The 21,901-nt window shown below is 35.5% G+C and overlaps 1 long non-coding RNA gene across 1 annotated transcript; it reads right to left on the minus strand.

Annotated features, from left to right (window-relative positions):
• Positions 1 to 7,307: 7,307 nt before the first annotated feature.
• LOC132607521 (uncharacterized) lies at positions 7,308 to 8,942 on the minus strand. The gene is made up of 2 exons (XR_009570299.1): positions 8,529 to 8,942; positions 7,308 to 7,951 (listed from the first exon to the last, which is right to left on the minus strand). It is a non-coding gene; the product is annotated as an uncharacterized LOC132607521 (long non-coding RNA).
• Between the last annotated feature and the right edge of the window lie 12,959 nt (positions 8,943 to 21,901).

Genomic DNA, 21,901 nt, shown 5'->3' on the forward strand with positions numbered 1-21,901 from the left:
GTTCGATTGTGATGGTTCTAATTTTTCATTTTTTTGGTCAACAGCCCATCCAAACACAGCTTATTTTTCAGATGAAACAAATCATCTTAATCCACATTACTCAAAAAAAAAAATATATGTATTTCTAAAAGCTTCTCCAAAAGACATTCTTTAAAATCTGCCAAATGACATAGAATGCAATATGATATGCATAAGAAATAACACTACATATTCGATATTAAATATAATGAAAGAAAAATTTAGAATCAGAGGTGAATTTAAAATTTAAAGTTTATAGAATTCTGCAGTGACCTTATGTTAATGTACTATAATACTTGTATTCACAATCAACTATTATATACATATGACTAATACGGATACAGGATATTCACTATTAAATGTAATGAAAGAAGAATTTAGAATCAGAGGCGAATTTAGGAGATTTCCATAGATGTCTCGTAAGTTTAATTCTTCACTGCCTAGTCTAATAAAGAAAAGCAGTTTCTTGTCTTTGCTTGATCCTTTGAAGCCTTAAGTCTACTAATTTGGTTCTTTCTTTTTTTTCCCCCTTTTGATGTTTTCGACTAGATTTCGTAGTTACCACGAAGCAAAGGTAGGATGGAAACGAAAGCTTGGAGCAGGAGCCTTTTTTTTTTCCTCTTCAATTCAAGGAGCCAGGAGATCAAAATGCTTCCAGTAGGAATCAGTAGAAAATAGCTTGAGAGTGAATACAACTTTCTTAGTTGAAAGCCTATCCGAAACAGAGTATTACAGTGTATTAAGAAGACGAAAGGGAAAGGAGTAGACTTCAAAGTTGACTGAAAAGTCTATAGATAATAATTGCATGGCTCTGAGGTTCTCTTACTCTTGGGCCCCGTCACCTCTCAATTATTTTGATTGCAATGAATGATGAGGCAAAACAATCAGATACCAGACTTGCTGACTTTTCTGTGCTTCTCTTCCTCTGTTTTTCCTCCTTCTTGCCTTCTCTTTTATTATTCAGCAGTCTAAAATAACTCTCATACACTTAGTAATATCAGATCTGCTAACGCGGGATTCTTTGTGCACCGGGCTTCCCTTTATACACATACTAATACCAGTAACCAAAGGAAAAGATGAAAGAAATGTTTGGCTTTTAACAGTGACCTCCCTCCCTAATGGCGTGCAATATTGAGCTCAATTTCCTTTTATTATTCAGCCAGTCCAAAAAAACAAAACTGTCCTTTACGCGACTTTAATAGTAATTGAAAAATAGAAATAATTTCAGAATCTTCTTCTCCTGTCAGAATATTAGATTCAACAATTGCTTGATGATGAATACAAGATCTAAAATAGAGTGTGACAAAGAGGAAAAGGCAAAGGAGTAGACTTCAGGTTGACTGAAAACTCTATAATATTTCACTTGGTTCATCTAGATAAAAATTGCATGGTGCTATTACTCTTTGGCCCAGTCACCTCTTAATTATTTTGAAAACAATGAATGGTAAGAGAAAATAATCAAATATCATAGACTTGCTGACTTTTCTGTGTTTCCCTTTCTTCCCTTCTCTTTTAGGAGTTGGTACAGGGGCGGAGGAGCACGCCGAGGTGTTCACCCGAACACCTTTGACAAAAAATTATACGGTATATATAACGTATTTATTTATTTTATGTTCATATATATATATATATATATATATATATATATATATATATATATATATATATTTTGAATACCCTAAACACAAGAGAAGAGGTTGGTATAGTGATTTAGGAGGTTCAAAATACACCTTGAGGTTCCAAGTTCAAATTTCAGACACCACATTTTTATTTTTCAAATCTCCTCAGTGAAAATCCTGAATCCATCACTGAATTGGTAAATGATAAAGTATTCGGCCAGGCCAAAAGTGAACTATCACAATTCACATACATACTAATACCAGTAACCAAAGGGGAAAAAAAAGAAAAAGAGAGAAATATTTGGCTTTTAACACTGACTTCCCTATGGTGTGCAATATTAAGCTTAACTTCCTTATATTTTCATTTGTTTGTACATTTGTTAATATTCTTAATTTTTTTTGGGTAATACTAATATATTTATAATAATTCAGAACAAAATTGTCCTTTGTGCTACCTTAATTTTGTGTCTTCTGGGTCGAGCTCGTCGCACATGTCTTGCTTAGTGCCTGTTATCTCTCCTGTGTGGTTTGCGGGCTATTACACAGGAGCAGTGTTACCCAAAAGTAGCAGCTGCGGGTTCCTTGTCATAAAAAAATTATTGAAATATAGAAACAATTTCACAATCTTCTTCTCCTTTAAGAATAGATTGAACAATTTATTTAATTTCAAATTATAAGATAAAATACTCAATTCAGGTAATGCATCAAAAGATTAAAACATTTTTCAGTACAGATGGTAAAAAAGGGGGGAGGGCTTGAACATCACCTGGTAAAACGCCGTCCTATTTGAGGACCTAGAAAGAGCAACAGTAATTTTAGGAAGCAGTAGAATTCTGTACAAGATTGACAGTTACCCATTGAATTCTCGAACGTCAAATAAAATCAAAGTGGACTGAATAATTCTCGAGCTCTCCCCATTGTGGAAGACCTGGTGGCGAGTTAAAATTGTAGGAAGCAGCAAATTAGAGCATGCCAAATTAGTTATTTTTACTATCATTAATGAATTTTCAAAATATTTTGATTTGACACGAAATTTAAGTGAGTAGGCCAAGCTTTTGAATCTTGTCATGGTTAAGTAAATACAATATTTTAATCCTGTGGTTTTAACATGAAAAGGTAAAATTAAAAAGTTATCAAAAAAAAAAAAAAAACAAGAGACTGAAAAAAAAAGAAGCAAAATAAACATTTTGAAATAGAAGGAGTAATTGTTAGTAATAAAAAAGATTAGAACAAAGGAAATACACGTATTCTTACTTCACATTTTATTGCGCTGAATCATTATCTTAGATCACATAATTTGGTGATTTTTTTCAGACAGAATGTGGATTTACGACTATGGTATTTAGGGAACAAATCACGGAAATCTATCCACAAAGAAGCTAATTATCAACTCTTTACAATTCTTCGATGTCTTGTGTCAAGCATGTTAGGTGTAAGGTTTCACCTATTAATTTTGATGATAACAAATCAACATAATTATTAATAAAAGAATATTTACTTGTGGTAAATTTATTTTTGGTACAAGTTTATTTGATTAAGAAGGATTTGGTGAAGATCTAATCAAATATGGAAAAGAAGATACGATGAGATGGAATTACGGAAGAAAGTGTGGAAGAAAAGACTTACTCAAATCAAAGTGCAAGAATTATGGGAAGAATATTTACTACGATCCTATGGAAGGGAAATATTCTACAAAAGGAAAAGATCAAGATCAATTTGATACTTATTTCAGAAGGAGCATTATGTATGGAGCAAATTTGGAAGAGTAATACTCTTATGGACATACTATATTGATTTATAATCAATGATTCGAAGGAAATAAAATTCCTTATGCGAAGGAAAGTCCACAAGACAAGGAGACCATAAATAAATTTAAATCTAGTACGAATCTGTAGTGGGTTGCTAGAAGAAGTCCAAAGTTTGATTCAAGATGCCAAGTATCTCTGCCAATAAAAAACTCTCACTCTTTGGCTAACCATATAGATCATTGGATGGAAAAACAATATTTACTCAAGATTTGATTGAAGATTCAATTTGATTGGCAAACGATTCAAAAATTCCAAGGTGTAGGATGCTGAAATTTATAGGGACCCACGTGACAAAAAATAAGAATGCTATTTGATCCTAAGTTAATACAGCAGGTGGTACAAGGTTACATAAGGCAAGAAATTAATGTTGGTACAAGGCTATACAAGGAATGAGATCAAAAGTTCAAGTCACAAAAGATTCCAAATTCTGAACAAGGCGCGAAGACTAACGTTGAAGTGAATCCCACTACAATCAAAGAAGGATCGAGCACTAGGTTTGAAAAAGGAAAATTGTATCAAACATGCAATCAAAGGAAATCAGTCCGAATCACTATATATGAACATCAAAGATCTCAACAACTGGCAGAAATAAATATGGAAGAATCTCCAACGGCTTCATAGAAGATTGAGGAAAAATCTTCAAAAAATCCCTTGGGTTATGCAATAGCCAGAACAAGTTGAAAGGCTATAAATACGAGCTCTTAAAAGAAGAAAAACACGCAGCCACTTATACTTTCGTCTCAACCTTCTCAAGTTCTTTGCTCTACTTTTCATAAGCATTGTAATCCTGAGTGATTTACTGTATAAACAAAAAAGAGAGGAGAAATATAGTATAGTTGGTGAGGCTTTGTATTGAGAGGTTTTGTCATTGTTCGTTTCTTTGGTGAGCGAGTGAAAACCAAAAAGTCATTGTTGATAAGCAAGTGAAAAACCAACTTTGTGCGTTGTTGGTGAGCGTGTCAAAACCGACCCCTGTTCGTTGTTGGTGAGAACTGAAAACCAACCTTGTAAACGTTGGTGGTGAACGAGGAAAACCACAAAGGCTGTACTCAACTCAAACTACAAAGAGCTTAAAGAGATAACCTCCTTACAACCCAAGGGGACTGGATTAGGATACCACATTGGTTCTGAACCAGTATAAAAATTCTTGATGTCATTTATTTTATTGCTCTTATATTATATTCTGCACTCTTACTATTTGTTGTGGTTTATACTAGTGCAAATCGAAGGACTAATAATTTTGTGTAGGCTGTCTCGCTATCAGTCGACTGACACCAAACAGTAGTCGACTAGATTTTTTTAACAGGCTTACAATTCACCCCTCCCCCCCCCCCCCCCCCCCCCCACCCCTCTTGTACTTTCAAAGCACAATTTGCCCAACATTATCATTTGGGAATTATGAAGGTCAAGATATGCTGCAAAGTCATTAACAGAAAAAGAAACTCATTGAGCAAAATTAGATATGAACCAAAACTTTGTTGAAGAGCATTGACTTATCATGTTTGGAGAGCAAGAAACTGGAAGATTTTCAAGGGAATCAATGTAGATACAACTGCAGTAGTGACACAGATAATGAGGGAATATGTAGATACACTTGAGGTAGTTAAATGATCTAGGAAAGCTTACAAATGTAGATGGCTGATACAAAGATTCTTGATGTAATTAGAGATCAACTGGAGGCTCTTTACTCTTAATACCCTTCCTAGAAGGTGATTAGTGATATTGAGTGCTCTTTAGGTGTATGTTTTGTTTGTTTATTAATGGTAATTTACGTTGGTTACCAAAAAAAATAAAGTGAGAGTTGAGAATCATGAGGTCTCAGGTTCAAATTTTAACAAAGGGAAAAGATCATTTTGTGTTTTCTTCTCATCTGTCCAAGCCTTGGTGAGGACAGCGTTATTTGATACCTGCGCTGTTGGGAGGTAACAGATATCGCATGGAATTAATCGTCGTGCGTGCAAATTGACAAAGACACACAATTATTAAAAAAAAAAAAAAAAAAAGAAGAAGAAGAAGAAGAAGATAAATGACAGCACAATTGCATGATGTGAATTGAAAAAAAAAAAAAACACTAGAAGGTACTTGTTAAGTCGCATGGCAATAGTCTTGAGCAGACAAGGCTTGGAGCTTTGTTTGTTGTTGGCCACTAAGCTAGACAAGAATGCCATCACTCGTTTTTTTTTTTTTTAAATGAATTTCTCTTATATAAAATACATACTTTCTCCGTTTTAATTTATATAAACTCATTTAACTGGGCACGATATTTAAGAAAGAGGGAAGACTTTTAAAACTTGTGGTTCAAAATAAGCCTTGAAAATTTGTGTGGCTGTAAATCATTCATAAAGTGAATTTGTTTCCAAATTAGGAAAGAGGTCATTCATTTTGACATGGACTAAAAAAAAAATAGGTTCAAACAAATTGAAACGGAGGAATATGACTTATGAGTCTTTCTTTTATCGGAAAAGGGCCAAAATTACCCCTGAACTTTGAAAAATAGTTCATTTATACCCTTCGTTATACTTTAGGGCCAATTATACCCTTACAGTTATACTATGGGGTCAATTATACCCTTATGACTGACGGCTGCCACGTGGCATCATCCCAACCCTTCAAAATTATTTTACCCTCAAATAATTTTTTACCCACTAAAATAACTCAACAATTTTTTTTCCAGCAAAAATAATATGAAATTATTTTTATTTTTTTTCCTGGAAAAAGTATCCGTATTATTTTTGCTCGAAAAAAAAATCGGGTCGGGTTGAATTATTTTAGTGGGTAAAAAATTATTTGAGGGTAAAATAATTTTGAAGGGTTGGGATGATGCCACGTGACAGCCTTTAGTCATAAGGGTATAATTGACCCCATAGTATAACTGTAAGGGTATAATTGGTCCTAAAGTATAACGAAGGGTATAAATAAACTATTTTTCAAAATTCAGGGATAATTTTGACCCTTTTCCGTTCTTTTATTGAAACAGAGGAGTATGACTTATGAGTCTTTCTTTTACTGTTATTATTTTGCATTTTTTTCAGTTTCCACTCTGCTTCATTCTCCTCGCCCTCCTTTTATGATTTAAGCAAAAGTGCCACACTTTTCGATAAAGACAAGTCGTGATTTTGGTTTTCAAAAAGCAAGAGCATATTCCATCGTTGTAAGTAGAGTTTAGTAAGACTATAATATGGCAAAACAAAAACTTGTATAAACACATTTATTTGGGTTATTTTTTGATATCGGATACCGTTGTGAATAGTAACGGATTTCAGAATTTGGACGCGATATCTTTTGAGTTGAAAAGATAGTAGATCTAATTTTACTTATGCTGTGCGTGTATAAAGTTCAATCTCAAAGCACCAAATCCAATCGTTGGATCCGCCATTGATAACAATGACGCAACAAAATGGCTGATAGTACTCATATTTTGAAGAAAACGATGAAGGAGAAATTCTCGAGGAGCAGTGGAGCATTATTCAAAATTCAAAGGATAGTGGACCCGTTTTTTCTCTATCCTTTTTCATTTAAATACCAGGCTATTAGGGTTCAAAACGTGCCTAATTCACACATCATTTGTTATACTCTTACTACTAGACCAAAGTTTGGGACAAGATAGCAAATAAGTTTTAGGGCAAATTTTCTCTGAACTCCCATCGTTTGCGATTTACGTTTCTCTCAAACAAAAGTTGTGTTGATAGCAACTACGGATGTATATAGGTAACTAACATATCATATTGCTCAAGGAAGACGAATTTTTTTAACTTATGCTCTACATAAGGAAAGTTCAACAACATTCCCTTCGACATTCATAGTTCGAAAATAAAATAGCAGATATCTAAAGTTTCAAATGAACAAGTAGAGACACCTAACATGATAACAATAGCACATTACAATCATTATATTACAATCCCCACATAATTTGTACACGAACAAATAGACCCCTAACATGATAACCAAAGAAAAATAGGAAATAGAAGGACAATACAAGCACACAGTAGAAATAGCACCTCACTTGCCCTTCTCGGTTATGTTTTTGAAAAATAATCATTGTCATGGAATTTCAAATTTTACTGGTGAAACTCCATGCAAGCGTCCTGAAGTTTTATTTGTGAAATTTGAAACTTCATGACATTGAAAAATTATTTTTCAACAAGAGCTGAAAAGTGGCTATTTGTGAATTTTACCACACAAGCATCTACTACAAAATAAAATATCATGCTACTTTTATACGTTGGGAGGAAAAAGGACCACTGTCTTGCTACTAGTTTCACTAATCATAAAAGCATTTTGGACTTGACTAACTTTAGACCAAGTACAAATGACTTATTATGATCTTTAACAAACAAGATTCCTAGTTAATTTGTTTTGATCTTTGAATTATCTTCTTGGAGCTTTGTGTTACTCTTCTCCTCTGTCATCGTAGTCTCTTTCTTGTCTTTGTAATCATTGTTTTGTGGTGGTTTAGTTTTTATGGGTGGCCTTGGTGGTGGCCTCCTTGTTATATTTATGCATCTCCTGCAAATTAAACACAAAAAGTCCAACGAATTCAAGAAGAAATATTATCAATCAGAAATATATCACATGAACGTAATGAGGAAACTGTCTAAATTTACTCTTCTGCTATACAAAATATTTTTCGATATATATTTTCACTTATGGTTAAGAGTTATCCTTCGCTATCGAAGGCTTAACTAGAATTTTGAGTTTATGAATTCAGATTCCAGAAAACACAGTTTGCTGAGTTCTTGAAAATTAATATATAAATATTAAGTAGAATTTTTAACACAGATATAAGGTTTGAGTCAAAACTATTAAGTTCTGTCGAACCCGTACCCGAAGTTATAGCTCCACCTCTGTTCGTTATACTTTAGGTTGGAGCTCCATTAGTCTAGTTAAAGGCAAATATGAGATGATTTTCTAACAACAAAGGTAAGAGTTGACACCAAAATTTAACGAAGATCGACAAATTAAGATATCTCATGCAGTAAATAGCTATTTTTCACGAATTTTTCCTTTAATAAAGATGATATAATGTTGCATGTTTGCATGCATTTTTGGAAGAAAATACTACGAGGTATGGTTGTCAACTCACATGGCTATTACTGTCTTGAGCAGACATGGCTTGAAGCTGGGAAATATTAGCATGGTTTTGGGCACTAAGCTACATGAAAGAGCCATTAGCAAAGAAATTGAAGTATATAGCTAGTCTTATTGTGGTGTTCTTCATAAGGCAAGCAGTGACATATAAAGAGCAATATATCACTGTATAGGGCAATCATTGACCACTGAAAAAAAAAAAGAAAAAAAAAAGAGGAATTGTAAAGAAAGACTTTACTTTTAGTGAAAGAGACATTAGTCTTCAGTGGCTTTCATTTTCAAAGGAGTAAAGTTTTGTGCAAGGACCATGTATAAATTCTTTACACCATTAATATATTACAATAACATGTAATTTCTTCTTACTGTCCGATATCATATACAGTCAAACCTCTCTATAACAGCATCATCGGATTCGAAAATTTTTAGCTGTTATAGAGAATGACTGTTATGCACCTATAACAGCATTAACATTTAAATAATACTTCGCTGTTATAGGCAAAAATGATGCATAAAATCTAATTTTCATTTTTAATTGTCAAATTCTAAGCTTAATCACATTTTGTATAACAAAAGAAAATCGTTTAATGATGAAAATATATATATTCATATGAGATTTTTTGTCATAAATAGTGTATTAAATGATCAAATATTTGATCAAAATCTCTACACTTATTATTGGTAATCATAGATATTCTATTTTTATAAAGATGGTTAATTATTATATTACCAAAAAAAAAAGATAGTTGTTATATGGGGGATAATTTTACAACGAGCGTATTGTTATAAAGTTGGATGTTGCTGTTATAGGTGAAACGCTGTTATAGAGTAAAATATAACATAAAAAATCGATTCCGAAAAATCTTGGTTGTTATAGAGAGGTGTTGTTATATGCGGGTGCCGTTATAGAGAGGTCTGACTGCACTAAAATTGAATATTATTTGTCATACACCATTCTCTCCATACCCCACTTGTGAAATTATATTGGATATATTGTTGTATAGAAGGTATTAAATCAAACTTAGCATGTTCTTTCTACATTATCTCAATATAAAAGGGCAGCCCAGTGCACTAAGCTCCGCTATACGCGGGATCGGGGAAGGGCCGGATATATATAACTTAAATTCTCTTCCGATTACTTTCACTTTGTTATTTTTATATGTGCACAATTGTGGATAAGCATGTTTCACAATTTTCCTTAGCTATTGCTTGCCCTTTTTGTCCCGTTTATGGTCCCATGCTGTTTGTCTTCTCACAATTGCGGCATATGGTCAATTATGAGAAAGTGTCTTTTTTGTTTACCAAGAAAAGGGGTAGTTAATTCCACAAATTACATTCTCTTCTATTTATATTTTAAACTATTTACAGTATCTATAATATTTATTTTTTTAGAATAATTGATTTTCGAAATAGCATGACTACATATTTTGGCTAAAGGAATCATAATTCATGCTTACTATCTTAGAAGTTTAAAACGTCACAAAGTTTACACTAACGTTAGCTTATTCTAAGAAATGAAAGGCAAACAAGTTTCAATGGATAACTTTTCCACTTTAGTTCCTTTCTAACACTTGAAATACATATTTGTCTAAAACAACCTTTAAAACTTTTATTAAATAACTCTTTTAAATTTTAGTCATTTTCTCCAAATACATATAAACATTACATGTCCCGCTTCTTTTAGTTTATTTTTAACTAAACTCTTTATGCAACTATTATTTTCTACAAGTTTTACTTTAAATAACTTTAGCAATACTTACAAGATATTTTCTTAAATATTTAAATATTTACATCTACATTTTTAGCCTTAATTAAATAACATAAGTCCGGTCGGTTAACCATTGTTAATGGGTCTTAAAGGATGCATAATACATTCCCTTTAGACTAATTGAACCCTTACCTAGAATCTTTTGGTTTCGTAGACTTTACAATAATATCAACTTTAGATAACTACTTTAATAAACTTTAGGTGTCCTAATTCACCGTAAATAATTAGGTGGCGACTCCTTAAAACAAATAAACAAAATAGGAATCACCAATATGTTGTACCTCTACTTTAACCCGGTTAAAATGGGGTATGACAGCTTGGCGACTCCGCTGGGGAATCTACCTAGGTTCTAACCATAACGGACTTAGATTTAATTAAGCTTTGTGTGCTAACTTAGTTACTCTATTTGCCTAAATTGTTTTACATGCTATAAATTGTTTGCGTGATTAATTGTTTGTTTGATATAAACTGTTTAAGTGTTACTGCTTTGATAAATTATCGTTCCGTTCATATTTCTTCCACTCCTGGAAAACTCACACATATTCACACACTTAAAACGGCTTCGCGGTTCGCGCCCGTGCACTACTAAATTACCCCTTTAGTTGGATTGATCTTGTGGATTTAGTCGATCGGCGGTGCAGTCGACAGCCACGGACTTTCCACTCCCAAGTTGTCCACTTGGGGGAACCTTGTGTCATAGGAAGCCAACTCTTAGTCAGCCTAAGATAGAGCTAAACCAACACCCTTTATTAAGAGCATACATTTCATGACCTAGGAGGTTTAATACCCTTGGTGTATTAAACCCATTAGACGACTTTACCCAAAAGTCCAAGTGGGTTCACGACCCCGAGTGACACTAATCATACTTTATGTGCATGTTTGAAGGATAACTGTGCCTAAATATTGACTATTTGCTTTAATTAATTAAACTTTAGGAGAGAGGGATGACTAACGTTTCTATGACAGGTATAGATTTGCATTGGAGTACAATTGAATGACGAAGATCAATGACATCACAAAACGGAGCTGGGATTTAGACATAGGAAATTGTGTTATTCTTTACTTAGATTAGGAACCACTTTATGTTGTATTCATTTGACATGTAACAAATATTACACTACTTTTGTACTTTATTTTGAGGAAATAGAATTTGTTTAATCAAAAGCAATGGGATGACGTATTATGACACACTTTACCCTTCAAACAAACGTTAGGCCTACCTCTGGCACAAAGAGGTCACATGCATATTAAGACGCGTTATTGTGTGATATACTCGTTTACATTTGTTTGACAACTTTATGAATTATTTGCTACATGACTTACTTGACTTTACGTGATCATGACTTTACCTAGATATGTTCATGAGACTAATATCATTTATACTTTATGTTTCTTTTATCTTATTCCCAAAAGTTGATTCGTGTTGACACTCGATGGCTGACCATCCTTACCTCACAAGGTCAAAGACGTCATCGTTGCCTGAACGTAGTTGGGTTGTTCAAGGAAATGAAATTACTATGTCTGATCCAGCCGCATCTATTTCAACTGGTGTGGAAAACATCGTGATCCCTGGTGATCCCCCCGAGACTTGTGAACATGGAACTACTATTCAACGGGATGAACATATCGCCCGCCTGACTCAAGAGATTGAGGATCTACGTGGAGAGCTAAATCGGGTTAGAAACATGACCAACTTATCCGTTACACTCCAAAGTCCACCTCCTGAACCTAGGAACGTCGCACCGAGCCCGCCTCATTTTCCATCACTTGAATCTCTAGTTCTTGAACATTTTCCTCCCCGAAATAATACACCTACCAACAACAACTTACCTCCAATCACCCTCGCAAATCCACCAAATCCATCATCCGTCTATACTTCTCCACAAAGTCAGCCACCCACTTGCACTACCTATGCTACTCCTAATCCACCACCCGTCAACCCAACAAATTAATCGCTAGCTCACACTCCTTATATACCTTTATCCACCAACACTAATCCACCACCTACAACTACTAAACCCACCAAACCAAGCCATTACATACTTTAACCATCCACAACAGCCTTTCTACCCTTACCACTACGCTGAACTCTACCAAGCTCCACTAACTACTTACCCTGTCTACAATGCCCGACCAAATTACTACCAACCCCGAGCACCTCACTATCAAAACCCACGTTCATACCAAACTGTTCAAGTTCCCACTTACCAAAATCGACCACATACCGCACATAAAGCCCATCCAAACCATGACACCAAAACACCCGTAATTATATCCGGTTCGCTGAACCCTTGGCTCAATTGTTTGAAAGAATGAAAGCAGCAGGCGTGATACAACCTATTGAAGGGAAAATTCTCAATCCTATTCCAAAATGGTTTAACGGTTCCATGCGCTGTGCATACCATTCTGGAGTTGTTGGGCACGACACTGAAGATTGTTATGGGCTCAAAAATAAAATTGAAGCCTTGATTAAGGAGGGAGCAATCCAACTCACTGGAGCTCGGCCCAACGTGGACAACAATCCCTTTGCCTACCCACGAAAATGCCAACGTGAACATGATAACTATCGAAGAAGTTAAGAATTTGAAAAGACCATTACGCTAATTGGAAAGATGGAAAGGGGCATGTCATCAACTTCTGTCGCTCCCGTGGGAACAATCCAAAGACAGACACACATGAAGATTACTGCTACAACTACTCACAACACCAAGGCACTGACAATACGGGGTGCCGAACCAGGAGAAAATCTGAAGAATTGGACTTGTACTCCGTCTCTGATTCGCCGGTAGTCTTGGTGGATTGAACATGTAGTGAACTTTTTATAGCACGATTTTTTTGTTTGCTTTGCCTCATCGTTTGGAAGCTTAAATTGCAAAAACTATGAATGCATTTCTAATTTTCCTTAATCATCTATTATTGTTATTTTCTACTTTACTTATCAAATCTGTCAACTCTACGATTGTGACATAAAATAAACGAATGAATAACATACGTCTTGAGAGAATAACAAAGAATTTAGAGGATAAAACAAGATTCCACTTGGAAGAAACTGAAACAGCCGATAGACAATGATACAAGCATGAAAGCTATCAGTCAAGAAGACATTAAAAGACAATATTAGGCTAGACAGCCTAGTTTGCAACCTTTCCTTTAACAATGCGTGCGAACTACGCTTGACCTGATTCCTCGATGGATACGTAGGCAGCCCACACAGGGACTCGGTCATACTAGGTTAGAATTTTTGCCATCTGCATGCATGCGAACTACGCTTGACTTGATTCCTCGGTGGATACGTAGGCAGCCCACATAGGGACTCGATCATACTAGGTTAGAATTTTTGCCATTTGAATGCGTACGAACTACGTTCCGACCTGATTCTCGTGGTGGGATACGTAGGCAGCCCATATAGGGTTCGGTTGCATTATAACAGAAAATCCAAAATCCTTATGCAAGGATAAACCGCACAGCCTGATTCCCTCGGCGGGATTCGTAAACTATCAACATACAGATCCGTCACACCTAGATAAAATCCAACAAACCTTTTACCGTTTATATAACAGAACTACGCTGACCTGATTCCCTTGGTGGGATACGTAGGCAATCCACATCGGGTTCAGTCCCTTTATTAGAAAACTTCAGGCCATTTTATGTATTCACGGACTACGTTCTGACCTGATTCCTTGGCGGATACATAGGCAACCTATATAAGGTTCGGTCACACTATAACATAGGTTTAGTACATCCTTCTGAATCAAAACTGGGGCATATTTTTGAAAGATTAGACAAGAGAAAGTTGGACATCGACAATATTAAGTCTACCAGATAGGAAATAGTATAGACAAATGACCTTGCATGGTTTTTAGAAGTGTCACAATCTGAAGTTGCCAGAAATATTTTACAACTTGCACATATATTTTCATATATATTTTTCCTTACATACATATATATTTTCCTCACATACATATATTTACATATATATCTTTCCTTACATACATACATTTACATAGACATATTTCACAATTTATATATATATATAGTTACATTTCCTTATACACATACTTACATACATACCTTTCAAATGAAACACTTTCTTTCAATTGTTTCACTACTGTTCATCTACCAAGTCTTGAACAGAGATCACAAGATCCAAACAAACAAGACAAATAGAGCGCCAACAACGTCAAGCCTCGAGTCAACACAAATTAACTTCCCCCTCCCAAACTAAGAATTTTTCTTTGAGTGCAGGAACCAAAAGGCCGCGAGACCAACAGTCAAGTCTATCGATCACGGCTAAAAGCATCATGGCCTCGCCTTAAAAGCCAAACGGCTTTATTTTCAGCTTTATCTTTAATTTTATTTTTATTTTATCATAATAACTTTATGACTTTATCTACCTGTTTTTGAAGGTTGACGAAATTGAAGGCGAATTAAATCAGGACCACATGTCATTAGTTCGGCCAGTCACGATACCACTGACATCATCAGCCAAACGGCTATTCTATCACTTTACTCCATACTTTATCAATTACTTTCTCATATACTTTACTAACTTTAACCACTTTACTCTGAACTTTACAGGAATCAATGTTAAGTCTCCGAAGACAACTGGACGTATCTCCGAAGACAACCGGGGGCATCATTCGGCTATACAGCCTCATATGCATAAGCCAGATGGCTACACTACGACTCTACTCTCTACTTTATCATTCACTTTACCAACTTTAATGACTTTACCCTGAACTTTGCAGGAATTATCATCAAGGCTCCGAAGACAACCGGAGACATCATCCACTTTACAACTTTACCCAGACTTTACGGGAATCTTCATCAAGTCTCTGAAGACAACCGGAGAGATACCATCAAGTCCCCGAAGAAAATCGGAGACATCACATGGCTACACGACCCATACGCATAAGCCAGACGGCTACACTATGACTTTACTCTCTACTTTATCATTCACTTCACCAACTCTAACGATTTTACCTTGAACTTTACAGGAATTATCATTAAGCCTCCGAAGACAATCAGAGATATATCATCAAGTCCCCGAAGACAACCGGAGATATATCATCGAGTCTCGAAGACAACCGGAGACATCAAATGGCTACACAGCCTCACCTGCATAAGCCAAACGGCTACACACTTACTTTACTCTATACTTTATCGCTTTATTTCATCATCTACTTTACCTACTTTAACGACTTTACCTTAAATTCCGCAGATATCATTTATCATCGAGTCCCGGAAGACAGCCGGAGGCCTTACTACTATCATCTCCAACCGCAAGTAGAGATATTATTACATCCTCGGCATACGCATCACACATTCATTCAAGTCCCTGAAGACAACCAGAGACAACATCTGGCCACACTGCCTCATTATAAGCCACACGGCTTCGTCCTCACTCTCACACTCATATTTACTATCATTTTGCACTCTTTATAATTTTACATAATCAACTTTATTACTAATTGTGACATGAATTTCAGTTTCGGCAGAAAGTACAGTCTGCAGAGACGCAACACAACGTGGAACTTTATCTCACGCAGTGAACTGGGGCAAACACGCTAAAGAGGAATATCAAACTCACAAGCAAGGGTCACGGATCTACTCTCGAACTCAACTCTGCCTACGTTCACAAACACGTGACACGTAGGTCAATTTTTCTTTCATATTCCCCACTAAAACTCTATTTCAATCAACTCTTTTCACAATCTCATATTCCTTTGTACATCCCCAGCGTCTCCATAACTCAACACTGGGGCTTTTTTGGAGAATTTACATCGTGTCTAGTAGAGTCCTACTTAAAGGTGTGTTGCACGCCACATTTATAATTAGGAGGCTATAAGCATATGTTCCATTCTTGAGCGTTGTCGTCACCTGTCTACAGCCCCCGCAAGATTATGAATCCACAAAAACTTTCGAACTACACATGGCCTGATTCTCGTGCAGCCCGAGATATGTAGGCAACTCGAAACTGAGATTCGGCCATAATTTTCCATAATTCCTTCGGTCCTCATAATATTTTCCATCAATTTTCCTAAACCGTACTTTCGTACAAATTCATATTCGTTGGTCCAAACAAAATTGGCTACTACGTCAACTTCTTCGCCCGAAGATTCTTAAATCATCTCCGGTCGAAGAGGGGCATCTGTTGACACCCAATTTTGTCCCTCCTTTATTTAACTTTATTTACTCGGGCTTCTAAATTTGCTGACGAGCTAAATACTTTATTTTCACTACTATTAATATCGCTACTTTTATTTTCAACATTACGAGCATTACTTTATCACAAATTTCAAAAGGGTTCGTCATCACTTTATTTTCATTAAGTTAATTATACTTTATTAAGTCCTGTATTTTCTACATATAAATCATTATTTATCATAATATGTTTTGTACTAGTTATTAAATTAGAAACCCAAAAATAATTCAAATTAAAGGAGGAAAAGGGGCAACATTCGGATCAAATAATCATCCCACATTATTCCCTACCCGGTCAACCCCAACCAAATAACTATCCAGCCCAACACATTACCTGATCCGGCCCATTTCCCTTATTCTTTTACCCTAATCCCTACCTCCCTTTCTCTTTCTCCTCTTGAGCCACCTCCCTCCCCTACTTTTTCTTCACCCGACACTCCCTCCTCTCTCCCACGCTCACCTCTGCCACCTCCATCGCTGTCCCCCACGTTCTCTGCCATCTCCACCATCGTCATCCCCCACGCCTGCTCCCTGTTCCTCACGTTCTCCTGTCCCCCACGCTTGTCTCCTCCATCCCTCTCTCATACGCTCCTTTTTTTTAAAATACAAATGAAACCCTATAAATAGAAGGGGAGTTGAATCGTTTAGGAGAGGAAAAGAACCTAGCATTTCAGAAAAGGACGGACTTTACCACATTCAACTTTATTCGATTACTACACAAAGTCTTGAATTTGTTAAAATCGAGTTTTTTTTTTAGTCGCCGGAACCCCTTCTTAGATATTTATACTTTTACTATACCTGAGAATACTCAGTTGAAGAAATTAAGTCGTTTATTCCTTCTCCTGTCACTTTAAAATCGAGTGTAGATTGGAGACCCGACGCCACAGTTCATTGCGCACAAAACAGGTAAAACTCGATACATTTATTACTTATAATCTTTAGTTTCTGCTTCTAGTTAAATTTTTAGCTGATTCTGCTATTTTCTAGTTATGTAGTTTCTTTGTCGTCATGTTATTTGTTTGATGTTTAGGAGCTGTTAGGATAGGATATTAATTGCTAAAAATGAATTGGAAAGACTTATATTGTAGTTTGGATGCTTAGACTGAATTTCCAGGACTTAGAATCTATTGAAAGTCGAATATACATAGGATATACAGTGGATGATCAAGGTAAGAAGAAGGTATACATTCGATATACATCTGATATACACACCGTGGTGTGTATACCTTAAGTATATTGTGTATATGATTAAAACAGGCTAGCACTGTCTCTCTTTTACTCTATTTGTTCAACAATATACCCTGTCACGAATGTAATTTGCGTGGTTAGATACGATGAAATGGTTATATGGTATGTCGATGTTGGTTACTGATTTGATTTGGTCTATAGTTTATGTTCTATGCTCAGTTCTATTAGCACCTTTTTGCTTCATAGACACAGAAAGTTCTATGTTAGTCATTTGTTGATAGTTTGTGAATTCAAATTCTGCTCAGTGAGTGTATTGTTAAAATCTGCTGGCAAACCTTGGTTACAGAGATTTATTTTCTTAAATAATTCTGTTGTACCTGCTTAATTGAAGTTGTTTGTCCTATATATATAATGAAACATGTTTGGGTCAGATGTTGTACAACCTTGAATCTGTTCAGTTTTATTGTGACCTAGCATGTGTTTGCTTAGTGTATCCTAATGCTAGCATCATATTATGTCTGCTTGTTTATTTTCTAGGCCTAATTTCATTATGTGATAGTTTTATACAAATTGGTTTCAGTTACCACATTAGTCTATTTAAACTAGTTTCATGCTCCTCTTGAACTTACAACCATGGATGCAATGTCATTATTGGTGTTAACTCCTTGATAAGTCTGCTGCTGTGCCTCCTCATACTTGTTCCCATGTCTAAATGTCACCTTAGACAAGATGTGCCTGGGAATTATATCCATTGATGCCTTCATTATAGTTGTGAATGAATGCTTATCATTAAACCAAATGTCGACCTTGCATTGCTTGCATTACAATACCCTCAGCTCTGAAACTTGATTTCCTTAAATCACATCTCATCTCTTCTTGCTTTAAGCTACCCCTGCATCTTCTTTCTTTTTACTGGCTGTGCTAATTCAATCCTTATATGTTCCTGCTTTGTTGCACTTTTGGCTGCTATGATTAGTTTGTTGGTTGCGGCATTTTAAATTAAAGTCTTGGTTAGTTGTGAGGTCAAATATCATCACTCTTTAAAAAGCATGCCGCTGTTGAGTTGTACCACCTGCTACTGTGTTTGAAACATGTTTTCTGCCATAGTTAGTTGATGGTTCAAAGTATTATATTCTTGGCTGCTATTTTTGTTATTTGGGGCTGCATTGTCAGTTGTTCACCGTCATGGTTTTTGAGCTTAATAATTGCTGTTTCCTAAGGATTGGACCGTATGCCCTCTGAAGCTTCATAATACCCTTTTCTCCTTTTCCCTTGTTGAACATATAAAGCCAAATACCATGTTTTCTTATGTCGCCTATTCTGAGTCATGTTTGGTCTTGTCAAGACTGCCTGAAAGTCTATTCTGAATTGGAAAACACTCCATTATATTGACCAAAGTGATTTGAACAATGAAGATGTCCTGTAAAATGAACAACATTGGCACTAAACAGTTGAAATTGGAAGGTCTATTAGGCTGAATACGTGGAACCTTACTCGTTCAATGATTGTATGTGATAAATATATTTGGAGTGCAGACAGTATATGGTTGTTATGCGTTGAAGATGTTTGAGCCCTTTTCTAAATCCTATAGTCAAATTAGGCGTGCAAATTGCCTCCTGACATTCGTATTTGTTATTTTGAGTTGGTGTTTCAGCCTGACTGTGTTGTGTTAATTACCCGAATGAATATACTTAAATATACACAGTATATATATTTCACTTGCTGATCTGTTTTGAGTCTATATTTTATATGTTTAGCCTTGTTTATCGATTACATACTAATCCTTTTCCTATGTCTTTTTATGCATGACATCTCGTATGCGAGTCCATGCGACTCGTCATCTTCCCCGCATTTTGACGTTGGGCCAAAATCCCAACACAATTCCTCTCGAGTCGGCCTCATATAGTAGCAGTCCAGCCCACAGCACAGATAAAAACATAAATTCTGGGCCAAAGCCCAATAGGCAAGACAGCAGCAGCAATATATAAAAATTGTTACTGGGCCGAAGCCCAATAGTAGCCAGATTCGCAGCAGTCCAGCAAAATGGGCAGAGCCCATTTCATTTCAGTCTCTATTTTGTTTTTGTGCATTTAACTTGTATTATTTGACTAACCCGTTACTTTGTTTGTTTTCCTAACTTAGATGAATTCTAGTAAAATTAGTGGGTTAGTTTAGTAATGGGTAGTTAATTCCACAAATTACATTCTCTTCTATTTATATTTTAAACTATTTACAGTATCTATAATATTTATTTTTTTAGAATAATTGATTTTCGAAATAGCATGACTACATATTTTAGCTAAAGGAATCATAATTCATGCTTACTATCTTAGAAGTTTAAAACGTCACAAAGTTTACACTAACGTTAGCTTATTCTAAGAAATGAAAGGCAAACAAGTTTCAATGGATAATTTTTCCACTTTAGTTCCTTTCTAACACTTGAAATACATATTTGTCTAAAACAACCTTTAAAACTTTTATTAAATAACTCTTTTAAATTTTAGTCATTTTCTCCAAATACATATAAACATTACATGTCCCGCTTCTTTTAGTTTATTTTTAACTAAACTCTTTATGCAACTATTATTTTCTACAAGTTTTACTTTAAATAACTTTAGCAATACTTACAAGATATTTTCTTAAATATTTAAATATTTACATCTACATTTTTAGCCTTAATTAAATAACATAAGTCCGGTCGGTTAACCATTGTAAATGGGTCTTAAAGGATGCCTAATACCTTCCCTTTAGACTAATTGAACCCTTACCTAGAATCTTTTGGTTTCGTAGACTTTACAATAATATCAACTTTAGATAACTACTTTAATAAACTTTAGGTGTCCTAATTCACCGTAAATAATTAGGTGGCGACTCCTTAAAACAAATAAACAAAATAGGAATCACCAATATGTTGTACCTCTACTTTAACCCGGTTAAAATGGGGTATGACATACCGCATAATTTAATTAACGAGGCTTCCTATTATGGAATTAATTCAAGAAATCTGAATTAATCCTACCATAATATATTACGAATTATTCCACTAAAAAATCGTAACTGCACTCCTCAGTTCAATTTTGAAATCATACACTAAAACTTATTTAACTCCCCATGTTAAGATTACAGATACCAATCAATTAAATTAAATTACTGACAATTTAATTCATTGACTAATTGAATCATTTATATTTCTACTTAACTTACATCATGTGACGGATACAAAATCCACCTGCAGGGTTTTTGTCACGCCCCGAACCATGGCCTGGACGTAACACGGCACTCGGTGCCTGACTGCATGTGACCGAGCGAACCTCATGGCTTGCTGAACTATCATGAGGCATAACATAAGCGGAATATAATGTGAATGCATAATGAGCCTTTATAAAACATGATAAGTCGTAATACTTAATAAAAATACTTGTTTAAACATGAGTGCAGAAATAACATGAATGAACCAAAAATGGCTATACGACTCCGAATGTCTGACATAACATAACTGACTTGTCTAGTCTATGAAACCTCTATCATGATCTAACTGGAAAACATACTTACTGGGACAAGGCCCCCAGCATACCTTAGATGCATAACTAAGCATAAAACAAAAGTTGACTAAACCCCGAATGAGATGGGGCTCACCAATAAGCTGATACGAATGTTGTCTTACTGAGCAGATGTGTCGTCCTGTATATCAGTACCTGCATCGTGAAATGCAGGCCCCCGGGCAATAAAAAGGGGACGTCAGCACATTGAATGTACTGGTATGTAAAACAACTGAAAGAAATAACATGGGACATGGAATAACATGATAAGAACTGCAACTGAAAACCTGGGCATGAACCTGAGCATGAGCATGAGCATGAGCATGAGCATGAATACATATATATATATATATAAAAAACATGATAAAAATATCATAAGTAGGGAGAGCATTTCATAAACCGACATATCATAACACCACGTGGGAACGTGGAGTCTGGTACCTCGCCGGACCAGCTGAGCCCCTATACCTTGCCAGGGTATAAGGTAGTAACGTACCTGATGGAACCATTCAGTGTAAAATTAAGGTATCGTCCTAACTAGGCGGAGCGATCCTTGTCCTATGGTGGCTACATAGTTTCAGGCTATCTGAGCCTTCTCGGTAATGCGTGCAACACCCAAAAACATGAACATAACATAGTTGGCTAAGAAGCCCATGATTTTCGTGAATTAAC

Source organism: Lycium barbarum, chromosome 8 (genome assembly GCF_019175385.1).
Source record: "Lycium barbarum isolate Lr01 chromosome 8, ASM1917538v2, whole genome shotgun sequence".
Classification (NCBI taxonomy): Eukaryota; Viridiplantae; Streptophyta; class Magnoliopsida; order Solanales; family Solanaceae; genus Lycium; species Lycium barbarum.